At 43.9% G+C, this 20,079-nt stretch overlaps 1 protein-coding gene across 1 annotated transcript in view; it reads left to right on the top strand.

Annotated features, from left to right (window-relative positions):
* Positions 1–20,079, top strand: part of FBXL7 (F-box and leucine rich repeat protein 7) — a 352,261-nt gene that overhangs the window by 181,714 nt on the left and 150,468 nt on the right. The window lies entirely within an intron of this gene.

Genomic DNA, 20,079 nt, shown 5'->3' with positions numbered 1-20,079 from the left:
TGTTTTTTCCGTATGGAAAAGTGGTAACAAGTTGTGGCCTCCCTCAATCTGACATGATAAATCTTTTAGCAAGAAGGTTAAATAATTATTCAGTTATTGCTCTAAATTCCATTTCTGTTGTTTTTCTTCTTTAACTGTCATAATACCAAGAACTATAGTGAATACCATTTGTGGAGTGGCCATGATGCTTCTGACCTGTTCTAGGTGAACTACCTACAATTATCTGATACAAACATCCCAAGAGCCCTGTCTCAGGTACTATTATCTTGCTTTACAGAGAAGGGAAATTTTATAGCTAAGTTAATAGGTGGTGGTTGGTCTGATAATAAAGCCTTGCTTTTACCGCTACCATACATACTGCTTCCCGCAAATGCAGGACACTTAGGCTTCTTTATTCCGTCCTCCATTTCAGAATGTGACAGATAACAGACAGAAGCACAATCAAATGGATTGAACCAAATCCTTTTCAGGTGGCAATTTCATTACTTTTCTCCACCGTCTGAGCCGTTAGGTCTTTATGAGGATGTTTATAAAGTCTTAACAAGGATGGACATTTATTTGTCAATTAAAATCTATCCCATCAAGTAAAGGAAATATCATTCTGCAGGAATGATTCATGTCAGGGTAGCTTGCCTTGATTTAGACCAATAATCAAAGAAGAATTCATCCGAGCTCTCAAGGATCCTTTTTGGAAGGGAGAGAAAACTGTACTGGGAGTTTTGGAGCACGAAGGCTATTCAGCTGATGTCTGAAAAGACAAGGCAGCTGGAAAGTTTGGTGCATATTCATCATCAGTAGCTACTGCTTCTTGGTTGTTCTACAAACAGGATCATCATTTCCAAGCCAGGCACTGGAGTCACTCAAAGGAACTGCCACAGTTGTCTGCAGGTCTAAATTCCTAATCTCTGTTGAATTGCTATGCAAAGTAGGATGTTAGCAGGAAATGATAAGCCAATGCTCAGCCCCTCATTTATGAGCAATCCTGACTATTAACATTATCTTTAAAATGTAGTAATAAAGAGCCCACGTTATGCTTGCCCCCAGGACGTTTTCCTCATAGTCTTCTTTTGATCTTTTGCTGAAAACAGTCAGGACTCAGGTGGGAAATGACCAATTAGAAACTTACATGTTATAAACATTAAGCTTTGAATATATTTACCTTGGATGACTTGAGTAAATTACTTGACTTTTCTCCATCCTTAAAATGGTGTTATGTAGCCACGTGATGTGCGATTACATGATCCATTTCTATTGTGACCCCTCAGAAACGTGCATATGGGTTGTATGCCTTGGGAAACATTTAAAAATTCATTAAAGCTTAATATTTTACAGTATAAACCTGACTTTGCATTTATCCTTAGTTACTTTTATTTTTCTCTCCCATTTAGGAAATTCAGCTATCTTTGCTATCTGAATTGTGTTGATCAACAATGATTTTTTCTCAAACGACCCATAATTATGAACATTAAACCACCAGCTTTGGCAATCTTGTCATCAGCTACTATCTGTTTTTATCTGTTTTCTTTCAAACTGGTTAATTGGAAGGAGTATAATATTATATAATCATACAATGATTATAACAGGTTAATAAGAGCTTTTTCATTAAATTGGTAGTTACCTAGGCTTCTCTGAAAAAAGAATCTGGAAGAAAAATGCCAAAATTGTAAGACCTTGTATAATAGGCTCCCAGAATGGGCTTGTTCTGAAACACTATGGGTGTTTTTAGAGTGCAAGTTATTTGTTAAAAAAGGCAACAATGAGTCAAGTGAGAAATTTAATTGAAAGTAATCATTTTCAAAAGTAGTTATTTTTTTCCTCCTCTATTAAGTCATGGTCATGATGCAGCCTTCCCTATAGAAAATTTATATCCCTTTTTAGTTCTTGAGTATTTTGCTTTTAAAAAGATTCCATCTTAAATTTCAAAATTACATATTTGCTTTTATGATGGAATATTTATCAGTTGTAACTGATAGCAGTTAGCATAATGCTTATTCACACACATCTTTGAAACTCCATATTTTATTTTATTATAGGGACTAGATAAGTTTTCATTTCATTTTCTGCTTATAGACTCTATCTTGGATTTTCAAATAATTGTTTTTCAGTATAAAATCTATGATCTCAAAACAATCTCCCAAATTCCTTTAGGCATGTGATTTCAAGAGACTTGTGAATATTTAAAGTGATTAAAAAAACAAAAAAACAAAAAAGAAGTTCCAAGTTTACAGGGTTAGTTACAAGATGTGTAAGTAAGACCACTCACAAAGTCTACAAAAAACTCTGCCTAAAATCATAACAAACTAAGATAAAAAATACAGGATAAAAATACAGAAAAATACTCTTTATAAGTCTTACTCTGTTATTTGCAATTCAAGTAAGATCACTCCCTTCCCCTTTCTCCTCTCTCTGCACTTCTTTCAATTCTTCCATTTACTCCTATATTAATGCAAAAAAATTCCCCAATTTAAGAAAAGAAAGAGAAAATCTTTTTTGACTCTCAGATCCTTCCATTGTGCCATTTCTCAGCTCTTCTTCACAGTTAAAATTCTCAAAATACTTTATTTTTATGTTGCTTTCATTTCCTCACCTCCCATTTTTTTGTATCAGTTGTTTTAGTTGTTAGCATTGCAGTGGTATTTTCCCAGGCATAGTTCGGCCAGATGAGGATATTTTTAAGGTAAAAATCCATTATATGTATATGTATATATATATGTATATATATATATACATATTCTTCTTTTTTCTTTTGGTTAGTTGATCATTAAAAAATATAAACTTACTGATAGTGGCTTTTTTGCTATTATAAAAATGACAAATATTGCCTAAGAAAGTACATTATTGTGCAATTAGCATATATCTTTTTTCCTTTTAAGAAGTATTTTATTACGGGGCACCCCGGGTGGCTCAGTGGGTGAGCATCTGCCTTTGGCTCAGGGCATGATCCTGGGGTCCCACATCAGGCTTCCTGCATGGAGCCTGTTTCTCCCTCTGCCTGTGTCTCTGCCTCTCTCTGTGTGCCTCTCATGAATAAATAAATAAAATCTTTAAAAAAATATTTTATTACGAAAAAAATACGTTGTCATGAAATATTTCAGTACCTTCAATAGCAGGCCGATCCGATAGAGCCCATAGTAAGAGTACAAATGGAAGCCTACTCACCATTTGATAAATATTTAACAGATATATATCATGCTAATGATGAAGCATGTCCTGCAACCTTGGTAAACATATCTTTGTAAAACCTGGAAGGGCAGGTGGGAATCTGGAATTCTAAGATCCTCGGTGTCTCATTCATACTCATACCACCATTCCCCTCCTTGTTCTGTACTAACAGGAAATTGGCACAAACACACTTGGACATCACCACCTGAATACCCAGGCTCCACCCCTAACCTTCACAAATGGTTGCCCGTGGCTGTCCATTAAGCGTAGGGATGCACGGAGGAATGGCACAGTCTGCTCTGAGAGGTTAGACCCAGGGCATAGAGTGACACCGTCCCTGCAGTTGGGCTAGGGTCATCGGGGCAGGGTCTGGGATAGCTGAATGTGGGCTACGGCAAGGGGGGTATCAGGTGGGTATCCCTTGGGTGGCTGGATTATTGTGCTAGGAAGATTTCATTGAGATACTCATACCAGCTTTGTTTAAAAAAAACCTGGAGGGATCCCTGGGTGGCCCAGCGGTTTGGCGCCTGCCTTTGGCCCAGGGCGCGATCCTGGAGACCCGGGATCGAATCCCACATCGGGCTCCCGGTACATGGAGCCTGCTTCTCCCTCTGCCTGTGTCTCTGCCTCTCTCTCTCTCTCTGTGACTATCATAAATAAAAATTAAAAAAAAAAATTAAAAAAAAAAACCTGGAAACAACTCAGTTATTGTTTAACAGGAGATTGAAGAGTTTGTATGACGTAATGGAATAGTGTAAAGCAGTGAAAATACGTATGTGTATATTATAAATATTTTATGCAATATTCTTTATAGTCATCTTTATGTGACCAATTAATCCTTACAGAATGCTTTTACTGATATTTTATCCGTACCAACCTATGGTTGCCATTGGTGAAGGAGTGTAGTGCAGAACAGTGGATGCTGTTCTTGTTTACGGTAACAAGTAATCAAAAGTGAAACAGTAAGATGTGCTGAAAAGTCGCCCTTTGGCAGCGACATTAATGACTCCTTTTGTTGAATCAGGTAACAACATTTGAATACTGGAAAAATCTTTTTTTTTTTTTTTTTTGTACTACTCACAGTGTAATGACTTATAGACATGATACGCTTTTTTAAAAAAGATTTTATTTATTCATTTGAGAGAGAAGGAGAGAGAGAGCAGGAGTGGAGGGGCCGAGGGAGAGGGAGAGGCAGGCTCCCCGCTGGGCAGGGAGCCCCACACGGGGCTCAGTCCTGGGACCCGGAGATCATGACCTGAGCCGAAGGCAGATGCTTACCTGACCGAGCCACCCAGGCGCCCCAAGACATGATAGACTTTTAAGTTTCATCTGTATTATTAACAGTTTTTCCATGATGCCCCTAAGTCTGGACAATACAAAAACTACCGAACCGAGCTCTGATTTGTAACACTGAGCACTGCCTGGGCCTAAGTGCTTCCTAGTTGCCCATGTCGGGCTGCTGCCGTGGCGCTGCCTGAGCAGAGTCAGGAAACAGGTGCAGGAGGCCACGTTACTTAGCATTTCCACCGTGGGGATCTAAGGACATACAGAAAGTGCAATTCAGTAAACTGCAGTAGAAATACAGAAGTGGTGAGTTTTGAGTATTTATTTTGTTATGAATATGATTTATTTAATTTGAAGTTTATAGAGTTTACTTTTTTAAAATGGCCATATTAAAAAATAGCTTGTAAAACTTTAAAAAATTTAACAGTTGGCTTTTGTCAGCTGGTTCTGAGCAACTCCACCCCAGAATGTCCAGCACGATGGACCGACTAGTCTTTGGAAAGTTTCTGGGTTTACTATTCCATCCTATTGCCCTATTTATTTATTTCTACTTCAAACAACACAATTAAATCAGTTTTAAAATTCAACTTGGGGACACCTGGGTGGCTCAGAAGTTGAGTGTCTGCCTTCAGCTCAGGGTGTGGTCCCAGGGTTCCAGGATCGAGTCCCGCATCGGGCTCCCTGCATGGAGCCTGCTTCTCCCTCCGCCTGTGTCTGTGGGACTCCATCCCAGGACCACGGGATCACGCCCTGAGCCGAAGGCAGATGCTCAACCACCGAGCCACCCACACATCCCTTATTGGTATTTTTTTTTTTTAACAAAACTTTAAGCACAGCCAAGGAAGTGGTGACATCATGTTTGTCATCCATTTAACCCACCAATAGTTTGACTTCCCTACAGATGGCAGCTTCCTCCTCCATATGGTTCATCCATCTCTATTCTATGTTGCATCCTTTCTTAAACTACATGGTCAAATAAAGTGGTTCTTTCATACGTAGAGGAAGAACTCTCAGGAAGAACACCCATTCAGTCGCGTAGGGTATTGGTTCCTTGTTAATAGGTAATGAAAGCAAGCACGCTTTGAACACTTAATGTTGCCAAACACTCCACTACATGTTCCGGGTATATCATCTCACTTAGTCTTTTTTTTTTTTTTTTTAAGGTTTTTATGTAAAAATTCCAGTTAGTTAACATACTTTGTAATATTAGTTTCAGGCGTACAATTTAGTGATTCGGCACTTCTGTACAACACTTGGTGCTCATCACAACAAGGGCATTCCTTAATCCCCATCACCCGTCCCTCATCCCCACCCACCTCCCCTCTGGTAACCATCAGTTTGTTCTCTATAGTTAAGAGTCTGTTTCTTAACTATGATAGTTTGTTTTGTTTCCTGCATCCCACACATGTGATCTCCCTTAGTCTTCACTATTGTATTATTAAGTTTTCTCATTACCTTCATCTTTTCAGAAAAAGAAAGTGGAGCTTGGAAAAATTAATAGAAAAGTAATGGTGGACCAGGGTTCCAAACCGAGGCAGTATGATTCCAGAGTTTTGCCTTTAGCTTCAGGAATAGTCGTCTGCTACTTTTCCTCTAATCCTGTGCTCATAAAACAAAATTTTAATGCATAACTTAGTATCCGAAGAGGATATGGCCATCATGAAGAAAGCCTGGACCAATTATGTCCTCCGACTTACATTTAAACTGAGATTCTAGTTTGTAATTAGTTCTCTTGTGAGATTGATTCTTGCCTAAAACATTAGGATTGTGCTTTTGATTGTTACCAAGAGAGGGTCAGATCATGAATAATGGTCTATTTTTTTGTGTAATAGATTCTTTTCTTTTTCTGTATAATATTTTCTAATTGTCAAAAGCTTTTTACAAAAATCTCAAGTTATTCTCATGTCTTTAAGAAGTGATGATTATATTTTTCTGTTTCAGAATCAAGTACATTGAAGCTGAGAGATTTAAGTATTTAGATCAAAATCACAAATTCTCAAGTGTAAAGCTCAGATGCAGATGAAGCTCTTCTGTTTCCCTCTATAGGACTCTTCTCCAGGGCAACATAAATCAGACATTTCATGAATCCTCGCCTGAAACTGCTAAGTGATCTGACTTTGACATCTTCTGATTTTGCTCAGTGTTGTAAATTAAAAATTGGATGATGAGTGACTTATTAGTGTCTCAGAGGACTGCAGTATTTAATGCATGTATGGACCTAATTTGCTAAATGAGCAAAGTAACTTCCACAGAGTTAACACATGACAGAAATGCGCTGAAATGGGAGCTAGAACATCTATAATTAAGGAACCCATTTCTCCACCGGACAAAAAAAGTCAAGAAGGGTGACAGTCCTTCTTCCTACACTACTCCCTCATCAGGGAGGCCCGCAGATCCTTGTTGTCAGCTTTTGAATTTACTGGTCTAGATAATTTAGTCTTCCCTTTTGTTTTGTTTTGTTTATGCCAACAGAGAACCTGTCCATGTTGGCTGACTTCTCAGGGTCCTCTGACGGTGCTGTTTCCCCAAAGCCCATCACACCGATGTCAGCTTTTTTAAATGAACAATATTCCGAATAACAACATGTAAAATATCTGTTGCCACCCTTTTTCCTTGGCTATGACTACTTTATAAGGAAGGAAGAAAATAAAATACGGTGATCCCAAATCAGCACTGAATTTAATAGAAATGGACATACAAACTTTTTGGGAAAAAATACGGTTGCATAGTCTATCGGTAGTGATGTGTATCCTTTTCTTTATGGCGGAGTTAGTGTTCTGATTGTGCAGTGTTAGGCTGTGTGTGCAGACATTAATGGTTATGCATAGTACACAGACATAAATATTAATAGTAAATAGTAAAGATAATTTTAGTCATAGCTAACATTTTAGTGCTTGACTCTGCTCCAGGCACTGTCATAAGTAATTTAATTTGATCCTCACAACAAACCTAAAAGGTTGCCCCTAATTATCACCATTTTGCAAATGACTAAAATGACACCCAGAGAAATGCAGCAGGTCAGCCAATTCACACTAGTAGTGAAAGCGCTGTCCACATTCCACATTCTGAACTATATGCTGCAGGGCCACTTGACACGTGGCTGAAGAAGAAGGGAATTCAAATTTTTTTTTAATAATTTTTATTGGTGTTCAATTTGCCAACATATAGAATAACACCCAGTGCTCATCCCGTCAAGTGCCCCCCTCAGTGCCCATCACCCATTCACCCCCACCCCCCGCCCTCCTCCCCTTCCACCACCCCTAGTTCATTTCCCCGAGTTAGGAGTCTTTACGTTCTGTCTCCCTTCCTGATATTTCCCACACATTTCTTCTCCCTTCCTTTATATTCCCTTTCACTATTATTTATATTCCCCAAATGAATGAGAACTTGCATGAGAAACAAGTATGTACCTCACAAAACAAATGCAGAGCATTGGACCACTGGCCTGTCCTGCTATCAAGGTAGCAAGTTCAGTGGCCAGGAAGACAGATGTACTTAGAATTCTCTTGGATCACAGGATGTAGAAATAAAATAAATCTTAAAGTCAATTTTTCTGTTTCACGTAGTCCCCACTTTATGAGAACAGAAACGTTTGGAAGAAATTTCTCTCAGACGTTCATGTATTTTCCACTTGAATAGACACTCTGAGTCTCATAACTGATGATGTTTGCCTGTTTCCTTTGGCTACTAAGATTGGAACCAAATGTGCAGCCTACCTATAAATACTGTGGAGGACTTTAAGATGCCCAAACACTAATCATATCTTGATTTTTTAAATTATTTCTCTACCCTATTTTTCGTGGGCCCTGGTTTCTTGAGCTGTTTACTCTTCATTCCTTCAAGGAACTTATTTCTAAATCTTACTAAGGTGTAGACATCAAAACTAAAATGGGTAAGGTAAAAATTCAAAATAAGTAATTTTATTTAAAGTCACAGAATTGTCATAAATATGGACCAGTGAGATTTTCTCTTAAATTTAAAAGAGAGACTTAGGGGCACCCGGGTGGCTTGGTCGGTTAGGCGTCTGCCTTCGGCTCAGGTCATGATCTCAGGGTCCTGGGATCGAGTCCCATGTCAGGCTCTCTGTTCAGCGGGGAGCCTGCTTCTCCCTCTCCCTCTCCCTCTGCCTGCCGTGCTCCCTGCTTGTGCTCCTTCTCCTTCTCTGTCTCTCTCTCATTCTCTAATAAATAAAATCTTAAACAAAAAAGAGAAAGACTTGGTTTGGTTTTAAGAACAGAGCATAGATATAATTGCATAATTACATGAAACCCCGTTTCACATATCGCACTATAAAAATAAGTTTTGTCCTATTTTGGAGAAACTGTTTCTAAGGCATATTTTTCCATTCACAATTAGTTGTGACACGCAGGGACAGTTTTTTGGTGCTTCATAACAAATGTTAAAGGTGAATTTCTCCATAATACTGTGTAGCTTATAAAATAGTGTTATTTTGGATGCCCTCGTAACAAACCTCACCCCTCCAACTTTTCTGTGACATCACAACTGGTCATTCTGACAAATGGAAGATGGAACCTCCACGCCGATTATTCAGATGAGGTTAAGAGGTTGTATTTAAGCCCAGGTTGTTAAGCTCCCCTGCTCATGATGTCTGAGAGCATCTCATTATCAGTGTGGCCAGGAGAGAATGAGGTTTCTAAGCAGCCCCAGCCCCAGAGATACGACCCAGATACCCAACTCGTGGGTCTACTGATATGAGTCCATTCTTGTTTGCAAGAGCGAAAGGGACTGAAGAGAAAAAAAAAAAAATTATCATATCCCAGGGAAGGATGAAGAGGAAGGATCCTGAGTTGGGGGTGGGTAGTGTTGGGAAGGAAAAGCAAAATATTGCTTCTGGATGAAAAAAATTAATGAGCACAGGACACAGCAATCGAGATAAGATAAGTCAGTGCAGAGCATCAGCTTCCTGACAGCCCCTCTTGGGTCCTGTGTGGCGTGTCGCAGACCCCATGATTACCTTTCGTTCTGAGAGTTGTGCTGTTAGTAGGTTGAGATGATGCATTTTCTTGATGAATTGAATTCCTGAGTGTGCTTGGAGGGTAGAGGCAGATAAAGGAGGCGGTGCTGGGGCTCTAATCTCCTCGCAGAAACTGGCAGCTGCCTTTTCCTGGCCGGCTCCTCGACTTCGTGGGTCCTGTGCAGAGACTCAGGCGCCAGAAACAACAATCATGTCAAGTCGCACTTCAGAACTGAACAAAGTTATCTCTGTCCAGCACGTTTCCAAATGCAGTGAAAAAAAAAAAAAAAGGTATGAACAGATGGACGGATTTACTTGTTCCATTTCCCTTCGGTGAATCTTATGAGCTCTTTTGCTCATGGTATGTTTGTTTTCCATACTATGAAAATTTTTTCCCCCAGATATAAAATTCGGTGTTTGAAGGTTGGTTCTGGCAAAGTTAACCAAATAATTCTCATGTTAATTCCACAGATGTGTTTATTGATTCACGTCTAAGGTACTTTCTTTCTTTCCTCAGATTACTGTTCTGTATAACCAGGGCATGTCCGTAATTAGCTATTCTTTCAGAATTTAAGGGTCACTCTATTTGTTAGCCAAACAGACAAACAAAAGACACGAGAGAAAGAGAAGCTTGATTAATACCAAATGAGTATTAGTGATTTATGATTTTTATTAATTAATGTAAACTAACGCAATACCAGTGAAACTTTTTAGTAATTAAAATGACGCTTTCGATATTCTTGTTTATCACTTTTATTTATATTTTCATTCATTCTTCAGTGTGTCTCTTGATAGGTGAAGGAAGCCCCAGTATGTCAGATGCAGGATTCCCATATTTATTAATGAGCAGAGTCATGTGTGTGGCCAGTTTAGGAAACTCTTCAGCACCAGCACGGCTGAAGGTTGGAAATGACGATGAATGGTTGTGTATTTTAAGATCACAATCTAGAGAAACCCCACTTAGTCTAAGCTACAGTACTTGAGCCATAGCTTAATGTCAAAAAGGGTTCCCTTTCATGTGCAATTTCCTCTTTCAACGTCCTACAGTCAAATACAGAAAACGAAATGCCATTCAGAGTAATGATGTTGCCCTTGAACTTTAATCCAGAAACAGCAAAGGAGCTTTGCACCTTTAGGACCTCCCTGTCTTTGAGGATGAAGTCATGTCGGCCTTATAATAGAGCCTAGTACAGAACTATTACATGGACGAGGAAGAGCTGCCCAAATCACAGCAGCGGTCACATCCCGACCAGCACGACAGCGAGTGCTGCACTGACACTGGTTGACACAGAGCACACATCGGTATGAGAACTTAATTTAACACGAATAGACTCACAGGAAAATGAAAATAGTGTGAAAGTGTATCATCATTTTTTTCCCTAAAATGATTGATGAAGTCTGAACAAAGCTCGCGGATGTAACCCAATATTTAAGGAGTGTTTGCCACGTAGAGAGCGGCGTCTGGGGAAGGTTCATGCCGTAAGACGACTGAGTCACCACTGTCCTAACACAACCTGTCCGTCTACCGGAGGGGCACAGGCTAGGATCTGGGGTTCCACATGTGTCTAATCAGGCAGGATGGGGTCTGCGAAGGTGAAAGTGTGGGGGGGGGTGGAGGTTGATCGTGTCCTGGGTGTGCCAAGGGGGCTGGATACTGAAAATGGCTTTTGTGACTAATTGAACCGGTGGAGAAGAGAATGGAGAGAACATTCAGGGGATTTGAAGCAGGTAGTGGCAAACGAGATAGGAAGGGTTGCTGAGAAATCCATCGCAACCTCCGTGGGACTCCTGGCTCATGACTTGTGGGCCGTAAGGCGTGTGGCGGAAGGAGAAGTGTTTGAGTTTTAAGCTTGGTGATGGGAGGGACAGAAGTGACAATATCCTGGGGAGGAAATGTGCAGAAAGAAGGGTCTTTGCGAGGGAAGTCTGAGGTATCAGCTGGAAGTTTGGGAAGTCGTGTGGAACTAGTCGCCTGGAAGCCCTCAGCGCCTTTTACGTGGGGTTTGGAAGAGAAGCTGAATAACCGGGGATCATCCGAGGGTGCTCTGTGTCGGGGAGGACAGGCTGAGGGCCAGGGATGTGAGGGCCGAGAGGCTGGCGTTTAGGATGATGAACGATGACGCCGAGCAATCAGGGTAGGAACCTGAACTCCCCTGAAGGATGGGATAGGGTTTGGTTTCATGGTTTTCAGTTAAGGTTTGTTTCCTACTAGTTGTTTTCAGTGTAGGATTTGGCGTTTTTCTGCATATTTTATCCAAAGGAAAAGAATCATTCATGTTAACTTCCACTTCTTTTAATGAATATTCAGTGTACTAGAGTTGCTTATTCCAAAACCAAATTTTTCTTAAGCTCTTACGTTCAGACTCTCATCATTCTAGTTGTGACTGTGGTACAGTTTAGCAATCACTTACAAGGGGACCTTCACAACTAACTTAATTGAGTTTCATTAAACATTTAAATAGCATTCATAAATTTAATATATTCATTTCTCGTTTTCAAGCTTTCCAATGGTCTAACACGCTAAATGGTCTCAAGTTCTGGAGAAATCTACTGAAATGTAAGACGTTGAATCTATAGGGATGTGACCCTTTAGCTGTCGTGAACATTACAATATTGTTTTACAAACTGATAAATGTTTGCTTATACTTAAAATAACAAATCTGAGTAAATTATCCAATCTTAAATTAAAGGAATACATAATAGAAAATATTCACAAATTATTTCTAAACACAAATATGTTAGTGCACTGGGCTTGGTTTTGGTTCATCATCTTTGTCCCTCACTTGAAACTTGGCTGGATTTAAAAACATTCAAACGCCAAGGAGACAGTTGTGCCCCCCAAGGCCTGGTCTCCTTAGCAACCGTTCCCTTTGCCTTCTTACAAGCTAGAAAGTGAAGTATGCAAGTTCTCAGCCCCTCTTGCAACCACAGGGGGCCACTGACACACTCTGTCCCCTGGGCCATATATATACAGTCCTGTCTACTTTATCATGGATCAAAAAGCAGCCGAGTTTTGCTCACAGTGAATGAGACCTGCTACGGATCACTGCTGCAGTGTATGTCGTCCTCCCCATGCTCCCAACGCATTCCGCGGGCCTTCTATGGGCTGGCGGTCCTGTCTCCACGGGCCGTGGTCCTGTCTTCGTGGGCCGTGGTCCTGTCTCCGCGGGCTGCTGTCCTGTCTCTGTGGGCCGTGGTCCTGTCTCCGTGGGCCGTGGTCCTGTCTCCGCGGGCTGCTGTCCTGTCTCCGTGGGCCGCGGTCCTGTCTCCGCGGGCTGTGGTCCTGTCTCCGCGGTCTAGGCGGACTACCTGTAACAACTCCATGAGGCAGACACAATCATCCTTCCACTTCATGGATGAAGAAACAGTAACAGAGGTCACGGTGTTGCCCACACACACAGCCCGTAAGTGGGCAAAGTCAACAACTGAGCCGCGGCTCTCCAATTTCAGGGTCACCTCCCCCCCCGTAGCCCCAGTCCCCATGTTTCTTCCAGCAGGTGCCCGGAGCTCCCCGTTGAATCTGCCTCCGCCACCAGCCGACGGGCGCTCACACAGCCAGCGGCCCATGTCTCCCCGAGACTGAGCCGTCCTTTGCCACCGGCCCTTTGTACACCCGCGTCACAGCCTCAGAACTTGTGTCCCATAGATGTTCAACAAATACTCTGTGAATTCCTGGCTTAAGAGCTATAAAACCACAAAAGTCACAGAGAGAGACTCCTTCGAAAAAAACCTCAATATGTCAAATCTTGAAAATTCAAAAAAGTAGAGAGGCAGAAAAGTGACACTTTTGCTCTGTAACGAGAGGGTCACGTCGAGCGATGACCACTGAGCCCCGTGATGGAGGGGAGCCGGGAGCAAGGCCCTGCCACGTGGAGCCCCGCGCCTGCCCTGGGTGCCGTGTCCTTGTCCCAGGCTGAGGCGTGTCTGGCTGCGGATGAGGAACCACAGCGACGCCCCTCAGCGCCCTGACCCCCTGGGAGGGCTCCGTGCGGCTCTGCTGGCCCTCGTAGGGCCGACGCCGGCCGCCGTGCTCCGCCCCCCTCCTCCTCCCCTCCCGCCGACAGCGTCCCCGGGGCCCACCCGGACCTGGCCTGGACCCTGACCTGAGGCCGGGCCCACGCCCCGAGCCACGGCACCTCCGGCACCGGGCGCTGCTCCGTCCTAAGCCTCCAGCTCCCAAGGCTCAGGGAGCAGAGGCCACCGCCGCCGCGAAGACTGTTACCTAGAGAATGGAATCTTAAAGATCTTTTATTTATGTATTTATTAGAGAGAGAGAGAGAATGAGCAGGGCCGAGGGAGGGGGAGAAGACCCCTCACGGAGCGGGGAGCACGACCCAGGGCTGGTCCCAGGCCCCCGCCCCCCCATCACGACTTGAGGTGAAGGCAGATGCTTAAACCGCTGAGCCAGGCGCCCCTGGAAAAGAGTCTTGTAGCTGGAAATAGTGTTAGTTGGTGCTCTCCGTGGTGGACTTCCACAGTTACGCAGACGCACTTCGAATTCTGGGGTATATTTTTAATTTTGGTAATAGCTCTGCGCGATATTAAAGGTAATACCCACTTTGGTTCCCTTTGTGGGCCATTTACCCTGCAGATAGTTGTGAGTGTTTTGAGTGTATGATTGCAACTTTCCCACATGAATTTTCAACTTTAAAAAGAAAAGAATTTTTCTTTCCAGCAGTTGTAGATCGACAGTCACGGTGAAATTATGTAAATGCAGGAAGTCATTCTTTGGCATTCACTATATTTTGTGGAAGATTTAAAGCTCCTTCCTCGCTTCCTTTTTTTTTTTTTTCTTTTCCCAGAAAACGCTGCTTTTGGGTGAAAAAAGAATCACAGAGCACAACTTTTTAAAATACATCTGGCTCTGTGCAGTGATTATTAACTCATGTGTTCTCAGGGGCATGAGGCAGAAAAGGGAGAAAGATACGTACAGTCCAGTTAAGTTTCATAAGAAAAATGGAGCCACTCTTAGGGGTTACAACACTGTTTATACACGTTGAGCAGGAAAAAAAGAATTTCCCCTGGAAACACCCACAGCTCAGCTAGAATAAGATTTCCTCGCGGCTGTAATGTGAATCCGTTCAAGGCGCAGGGGCTCCGTGGTCAGAGAACAGAGGCCCAGGCCCCGGCCACGTGGAGGTTACGAGCAGCTTGGAATCAGCCGGAGGTGATGCTTCTAGTGATGCCGGAGTGGGCCGCACGTGGGCACAAGCCCAGAGTCCTGGAGAAGACGAGGGACCCAGTGATTGTGCACTAGATTGATTGAATCTGTTTCTGGCTCAGCCACTTTCTGCAGTTTTAAGAAATGTTTTCATCCAAAATTACTTGATGAGATTACTTATATGGGAGATTATATACGTATACACACTCCTTCATCAGAGATACCAATGGTTTTGTCTTTAATAAATCAAAATCTGAGACGCAGTGTTTTCCCTATGGCAGTGGTGGAGGATATGCAACTTATTTTTGAAGTCTTTTAGTCATTTTAAAATATGGAGTACGGATAAAAGAGCAAACCCATCTCTACAAAGTGGACCCTAAAACTCCTTGAAGCCAGTGAATTACAGAATTACAGAATTTGGCTGATGAAAGTTGTACCGCTGTTTTTATTTTTTTTTTTAATTTTTATTTATCTATGATAGTCACAGAGAGATAGAGAGAGAGGCAGAGACACAGGCAGAGGGAGAAGCAGGCTTCATGCACCGGGAGCCCGACGTGGGATTCGATCCTGGGTCTCCAGGATCGCGCCCTGGGCCAAAGGCAGGCACCAAACCGCTGCGCCACCCAGGGATCCCGTGTTTTTAAAAACAGGTGTCAGAAGTTGCAAAGTCCCCCCACCCGGAATGACAGCTGGGTGAAGGGAAAGACTCCGTGCACTCCACTGACGGCTGTGCGGTTCCCTCCCCAGCCCTGGAACAGGGCCCAGCACGATTTGTATTCAGTAAATACCTGCAACGGGCATGAATGAGTGATAAGGCCGAGTAGCAAAGTGAATCCATGAATGAAGTTGGTCTAGTAGAGTCTCGGGTGACCTGCACTCTGGATAGATGAGACTACGCTGTAATTGTGGTTATCATTCAATAATTGTAATTATCATTGGAATCGTTTGTACCTTTATGGCTTCTTCCCTGGTATTTGAGAGCCAGCATCCTTAAACACTTTATTTATTTTTTATTATTTTTATTTATTTCTTTTTTAAAGATTTTATTTATTTATTCATAGAGACAGAGAGAGAGAGAGAGAGAGGCAGAGGGAGAAGCAGGCATCATACGGAGAGCCTGACCTGGGACTTGATCCAGGGCCTCCAGGATCACGCCCTGGGCTGCAGGCGGCGCTAAACCACTGCGCCACGGGGGCTGCCCCTTAAACATTTTAAATCAGGGACGCCCAGGAGGCTCAGCAGTTGAGCGTCTGCCTTCCACTCAGGTCGTGACCCCAGGGTCCTGGGATCGAGTCCCACATCAGGTCCCCACAGGGAGCCTGCTTCTCCCTCTGCCTGTGTCTCTGCCTCTGTCTCTTGTAAATAAATAAATAAAATATTTTTTAAAAAATTAAAGCATTTCATTTGTATCTTATATGCACTATGACATTGAATTTCCCATGGTTTGTTGAACAGAATTCAAAGTGTTATCAGGTGAGTCTGAACTGATGTATTTCTCCACAGCTCCCATTTCCGTGGGTCGTTGCTGAATGGCCTAAATATTTAGTCAGAAGTATTTAAGTGCGTGGAACTGTGGCTCGAAGGGCACATATGTTCTCAGGAAACCATGTTGCAGAACACGGTGAATGGGTGAGTGATAAGCCTGCGCAGCAGAGCCTTTGTGGTTAGCTGCCGCGCTGTCGGCCCTTCGTGTATTCGTGAGCACGTTGGACATGGAGCAGCTCGCTCGCTCAAACAGGTGTTCGGCCTCTTCCACGTCAGGCGTCCCTAGGCACGGGAGAGTAAGCGAGCCTGAACCCTGGCCCTGCTGGGGACGGTAGCTTCTAGGGCGAAGGGAGAGGCAGTGAGCAAATCTCAAAGTGAAATAATACAATATTAGTCCGTCATGATGCCCTGGAGGAAGAGTGATCAAGACAAAGCACCGTGATGTTGCTCGGCCAAGGTCCTCGGGGAGGCCAGGGAGTAAGCCTTGCAAATGCCTAGAAAACAAGCGTTTCAGGCGAAGGGAAACCAACGCGAAAGCTCCTGAGATGATAGGAACACGCGTCAGGTGTTTACGGGACGGGCAGGGCCCTGTGTTTGCAACAGAGCGGGCAGCGGAGCGCGTCCCGGTGAGGCCAGAGGCGTGGGGGACGGGCTCCACGGGCCACGTGGTTAGCACCCTGGCCTTCGTTGTAAGCGATGGGAATCCACGGGAGGGCCTAGAGCCCGGGAGCCTGGCCAGGTGTGTGCCGTCAAACAGTCCGGTGGCTGCTGGGGAGGGTGGACTATCAAGGGCAAGAGTAGAAGCGGGGGAAAGAGCAGAGACTCGGTTTCCCAGGTGGGAGACGATGATGACTTGAGCTGGGATCTTGGCGGCCAGATGGTGAGAAGTGGTCCGATGTGGGAACCTGCTAGAGTCAGAGCCCCGGGCATACGTGCGGCATGGGCTGTGAGGGTGGCAGGAAGACACTAGTCAAGGGTGACCCCTAAGTGTTTGGCCCTAACAGCTGGGGGTGTGGGGTGCTAGTGCCATTTAGCGAGCTGAGGAGCCGCGGGCAGAGCAGGCCTCCCAAACATAAAATAGGCGACTTTGCTTCAGGACCTGTCAACCTGAGAGGCTTTCAGACGTCCAAGTGGAGATGCCAGTAGGCAGCTGGACTCTGAATCCGGAGCTCGGGGGACATCGGGGCTGGAGATGCACAGTTCAGTCCCAGCCACATAGACATGGTATTTCAGACCGTGGACTTAGGTGAGATCACGCGAAGATGGTTCTCCTCAAAATATCTCTGATTTCTGCCGAAGAGCCTTTGCGTTTTGTTTTTGTTTCTCATTTGTGCTGGACTAATCCTTTGTGAAACTCATGAGTGTAAGGGGAAGTGAAATTAAGGGAGAAGAACGATAAAGACACGCAACACGTAAGTGCTACATTTTTGTTTTATTCTGTTGCTGTTACGTGGAACGGGCGTGGAACTGTTCTGTGAAACTGCTCTAGGAGTCTCTAAACGCTTGCTCCGGCTCCCTGTACCGACACTGCGGTGGGCTGACGTCTGCAGGCAGCACGTGTCGGTAGATCGTGGTGGGACGGCACCAAGGGGGCATCGGTGGGGGCAGAGAAGGAGCCCTGGGCCTCCGGCTGTAGCCCTGAGCCGGAGCAGAAGGAGCGAATCATCAGACTACGGGTCCTAGAATTCAGACGAAGATGTTTCCGGAAGAAAGGAGGCAAATGGCATAAGCAAAATTGGTGGACCAAGGCCCCAACTGTAATGATCAAATAGGCCAGGATGGGTGCAAAGATACTATTTGGCTTTTACTTTTTCCTTCCCTCACGCGGTTTCATGAGGTTACTGTTCTTCCAGTCTTAAGCTTGTCTGTGCGTGGCCTGTTCTAAGATGGCTCGGGAACAAGCCTGGAGAAGTTCCAAAAGAGCAATAGGATCACCAGGTTACAGTGAGATCAGTTTTAAACATCTTCTTCCCTAAAAACATAAGCCAAGTGACCTCACTCTTAGATTGGCCGTTAAAGTCATTTTGAAACCAACCTTTAGTATGTGTTCGGGATTTCCTTCTTTACCATCGGCGGTAGTGTTTTTAGCCAGCACATTCTCTGCATGAGGCCAGCAGAGTGGAAGTACTCTTGATTTCTCAGCAAAGATTGTGTTTTCAGGCAGAGGGATTAGTAGGTTCAAATGGAATCATGTGGATCTCCCGTAAGATGATCACCTGAGGTAGTGCCCAAGGGGATTGCACAATCCAGGTTTTCCATCTGTGACTTATCCAGCCGTTCATAAACATCATCCCAAACTTTTTGCTTAGCCTAGTGCGTGTCTCTCCTCATCCCTCTCCCCTTTTACCACCCAGTGTTCCCCACGGAGGGCAACTGCACCGGGCCATTCCTCACTTTGATGTTAGGGCTGAGGCTTATCCTAGTATTTTGCTGGTAATTCTTTTTATCTATCCATGACTAACTAAACACCTTCTGGCTCTACCCCACTTCCAATATGGCAGCTTTACCTGTACCAGTCGGGTTTAGTTGGGGGTGATTTTGCTCCCCAGCAAACATTTGAAAACACCTGGAGACATTGTGCTTGACTCAACAGGGTGGTGGAATGTTTCTGGCATCTGGTGGGTAAAACTAGGGCTGCTGCTAAACATCCCACAGTGCGCAGGAAAGCCCCTGATGACAATTATCTGGCCCCAAATGCCAGTAGTGCCAAAGTTAAGGAAATGTGACCTATGTGCCTCGCTATTGTTTCAGTCACTAACTTACCCTCTGTGCTCATGTTCCTCTTCAGTTAAATATCTTATGCTTTCAGTTACTAGTTATATGTTATTGTATAATAACAAAAGGAAGAAAATGATGACCCAGATGCCCAGAGTAGCATGTCGGCTGCCTCACAGCCGTGAGGAGGGGGGCAAACATGGCTTTGCAATTTCAGGACTTCAGATTTGACTCGTGAGTCAAGTTCGAAAGGATTTGGTGACGAATCGGTTAAAGGTGCATCTTCAGCCATTGAGCAGGCGCACTGACGCGGGAAGGCCTCGGTAATGGAATGAGCTGACGGCGTCTGGATTGTAGCACGGTTGTGAGGAAACGCATTGCGTCGCTTCTAAGGGCCTTGCCCTGTGCAGCTGACCGCGGCCTCAGCTGGAGGAAGGGCGCTGGTCAGAGCGCAGGGCTCGGTCCTGCCGCAGGGCGGATGGCTCGCACAACAGCACCATTTCTGTACCTGCCCTAGCAAGCCAGGGGCAGGCGTTGGTGGGTGCACATAGGCTGGATCCCCACCTCACTTGGCCAGCGGGGCCTGCTAGTTTTATACAGGACACAACCTACACAGTCCTATGCAACAACCAAGTTGGAGCGACATCTTGGTGATGAGGAGGATCCCTTTAGGTTTTTATTTACAGCACAAGTACTTGCTAAGTGCCTACTCTGTGTCCCCTTCAGGCGCTTGTGTACACCAGTCAATAAAAGATCCCTGCCCTCAAGGAGCTTGTGTTCTAGTGGGGTTTACGATCTAGTGGCACTTGTGTTTTAAAAGTTTGTTATATCAAGTTAATAACTATATACTCTGAGTGAAAAAAATAATAAATTGCAGGTGATTTTTTTTATCATTAGGTATAACAATGGACTGTTTTTAATCTTACAAGTTCCTTGGGCTGGACCTTCCTTTTGCTGCAGATTGTTCCAGATGACCTCATCTGAAGCCTGGTGTAGTTTTCCTGCATTACCTGTTGTAACAGCATTCCCTCATCTTACACCTTTGCTAGTGGCCAGTTTTAACAAAGAAGGAAGCATTTTACCCCCTGTATGACTCTTTTTAATATCTCCATGATTGATTGATGGATTGATTTTTAGCAAGTAAAATTTGAGTGCATTCTAAAACTCAAAAACATTTTTACTTGCTCTCTGCCATGTTTTATGTTTTTGAGGTCATATTTTACATTTTCTTTTTGTGTGTATCCCCTAATTATTGTGTAGTTATTTTTACTACTTTTGCCTTTTAACCTTCAACAAT

This window comes from Vulpes vulpes, chromosome 4, assembly GCF_048418805.1.
Source record: "Vulpes vulpes isolate BD-2025 chromosome 4, VulVul3, whole genome shotgun sequence".
NCBI lineage: Eukaryota > Metazoa > Chordata > Mammalia > Carnivora > Canidae > Vulpes > Vulpes vulpes.
The sequence above is the reverse complement of the archived record's forward strand: the minus strand, read 5'-3'. Positions and strand labels throughout refer to the sequence as shown.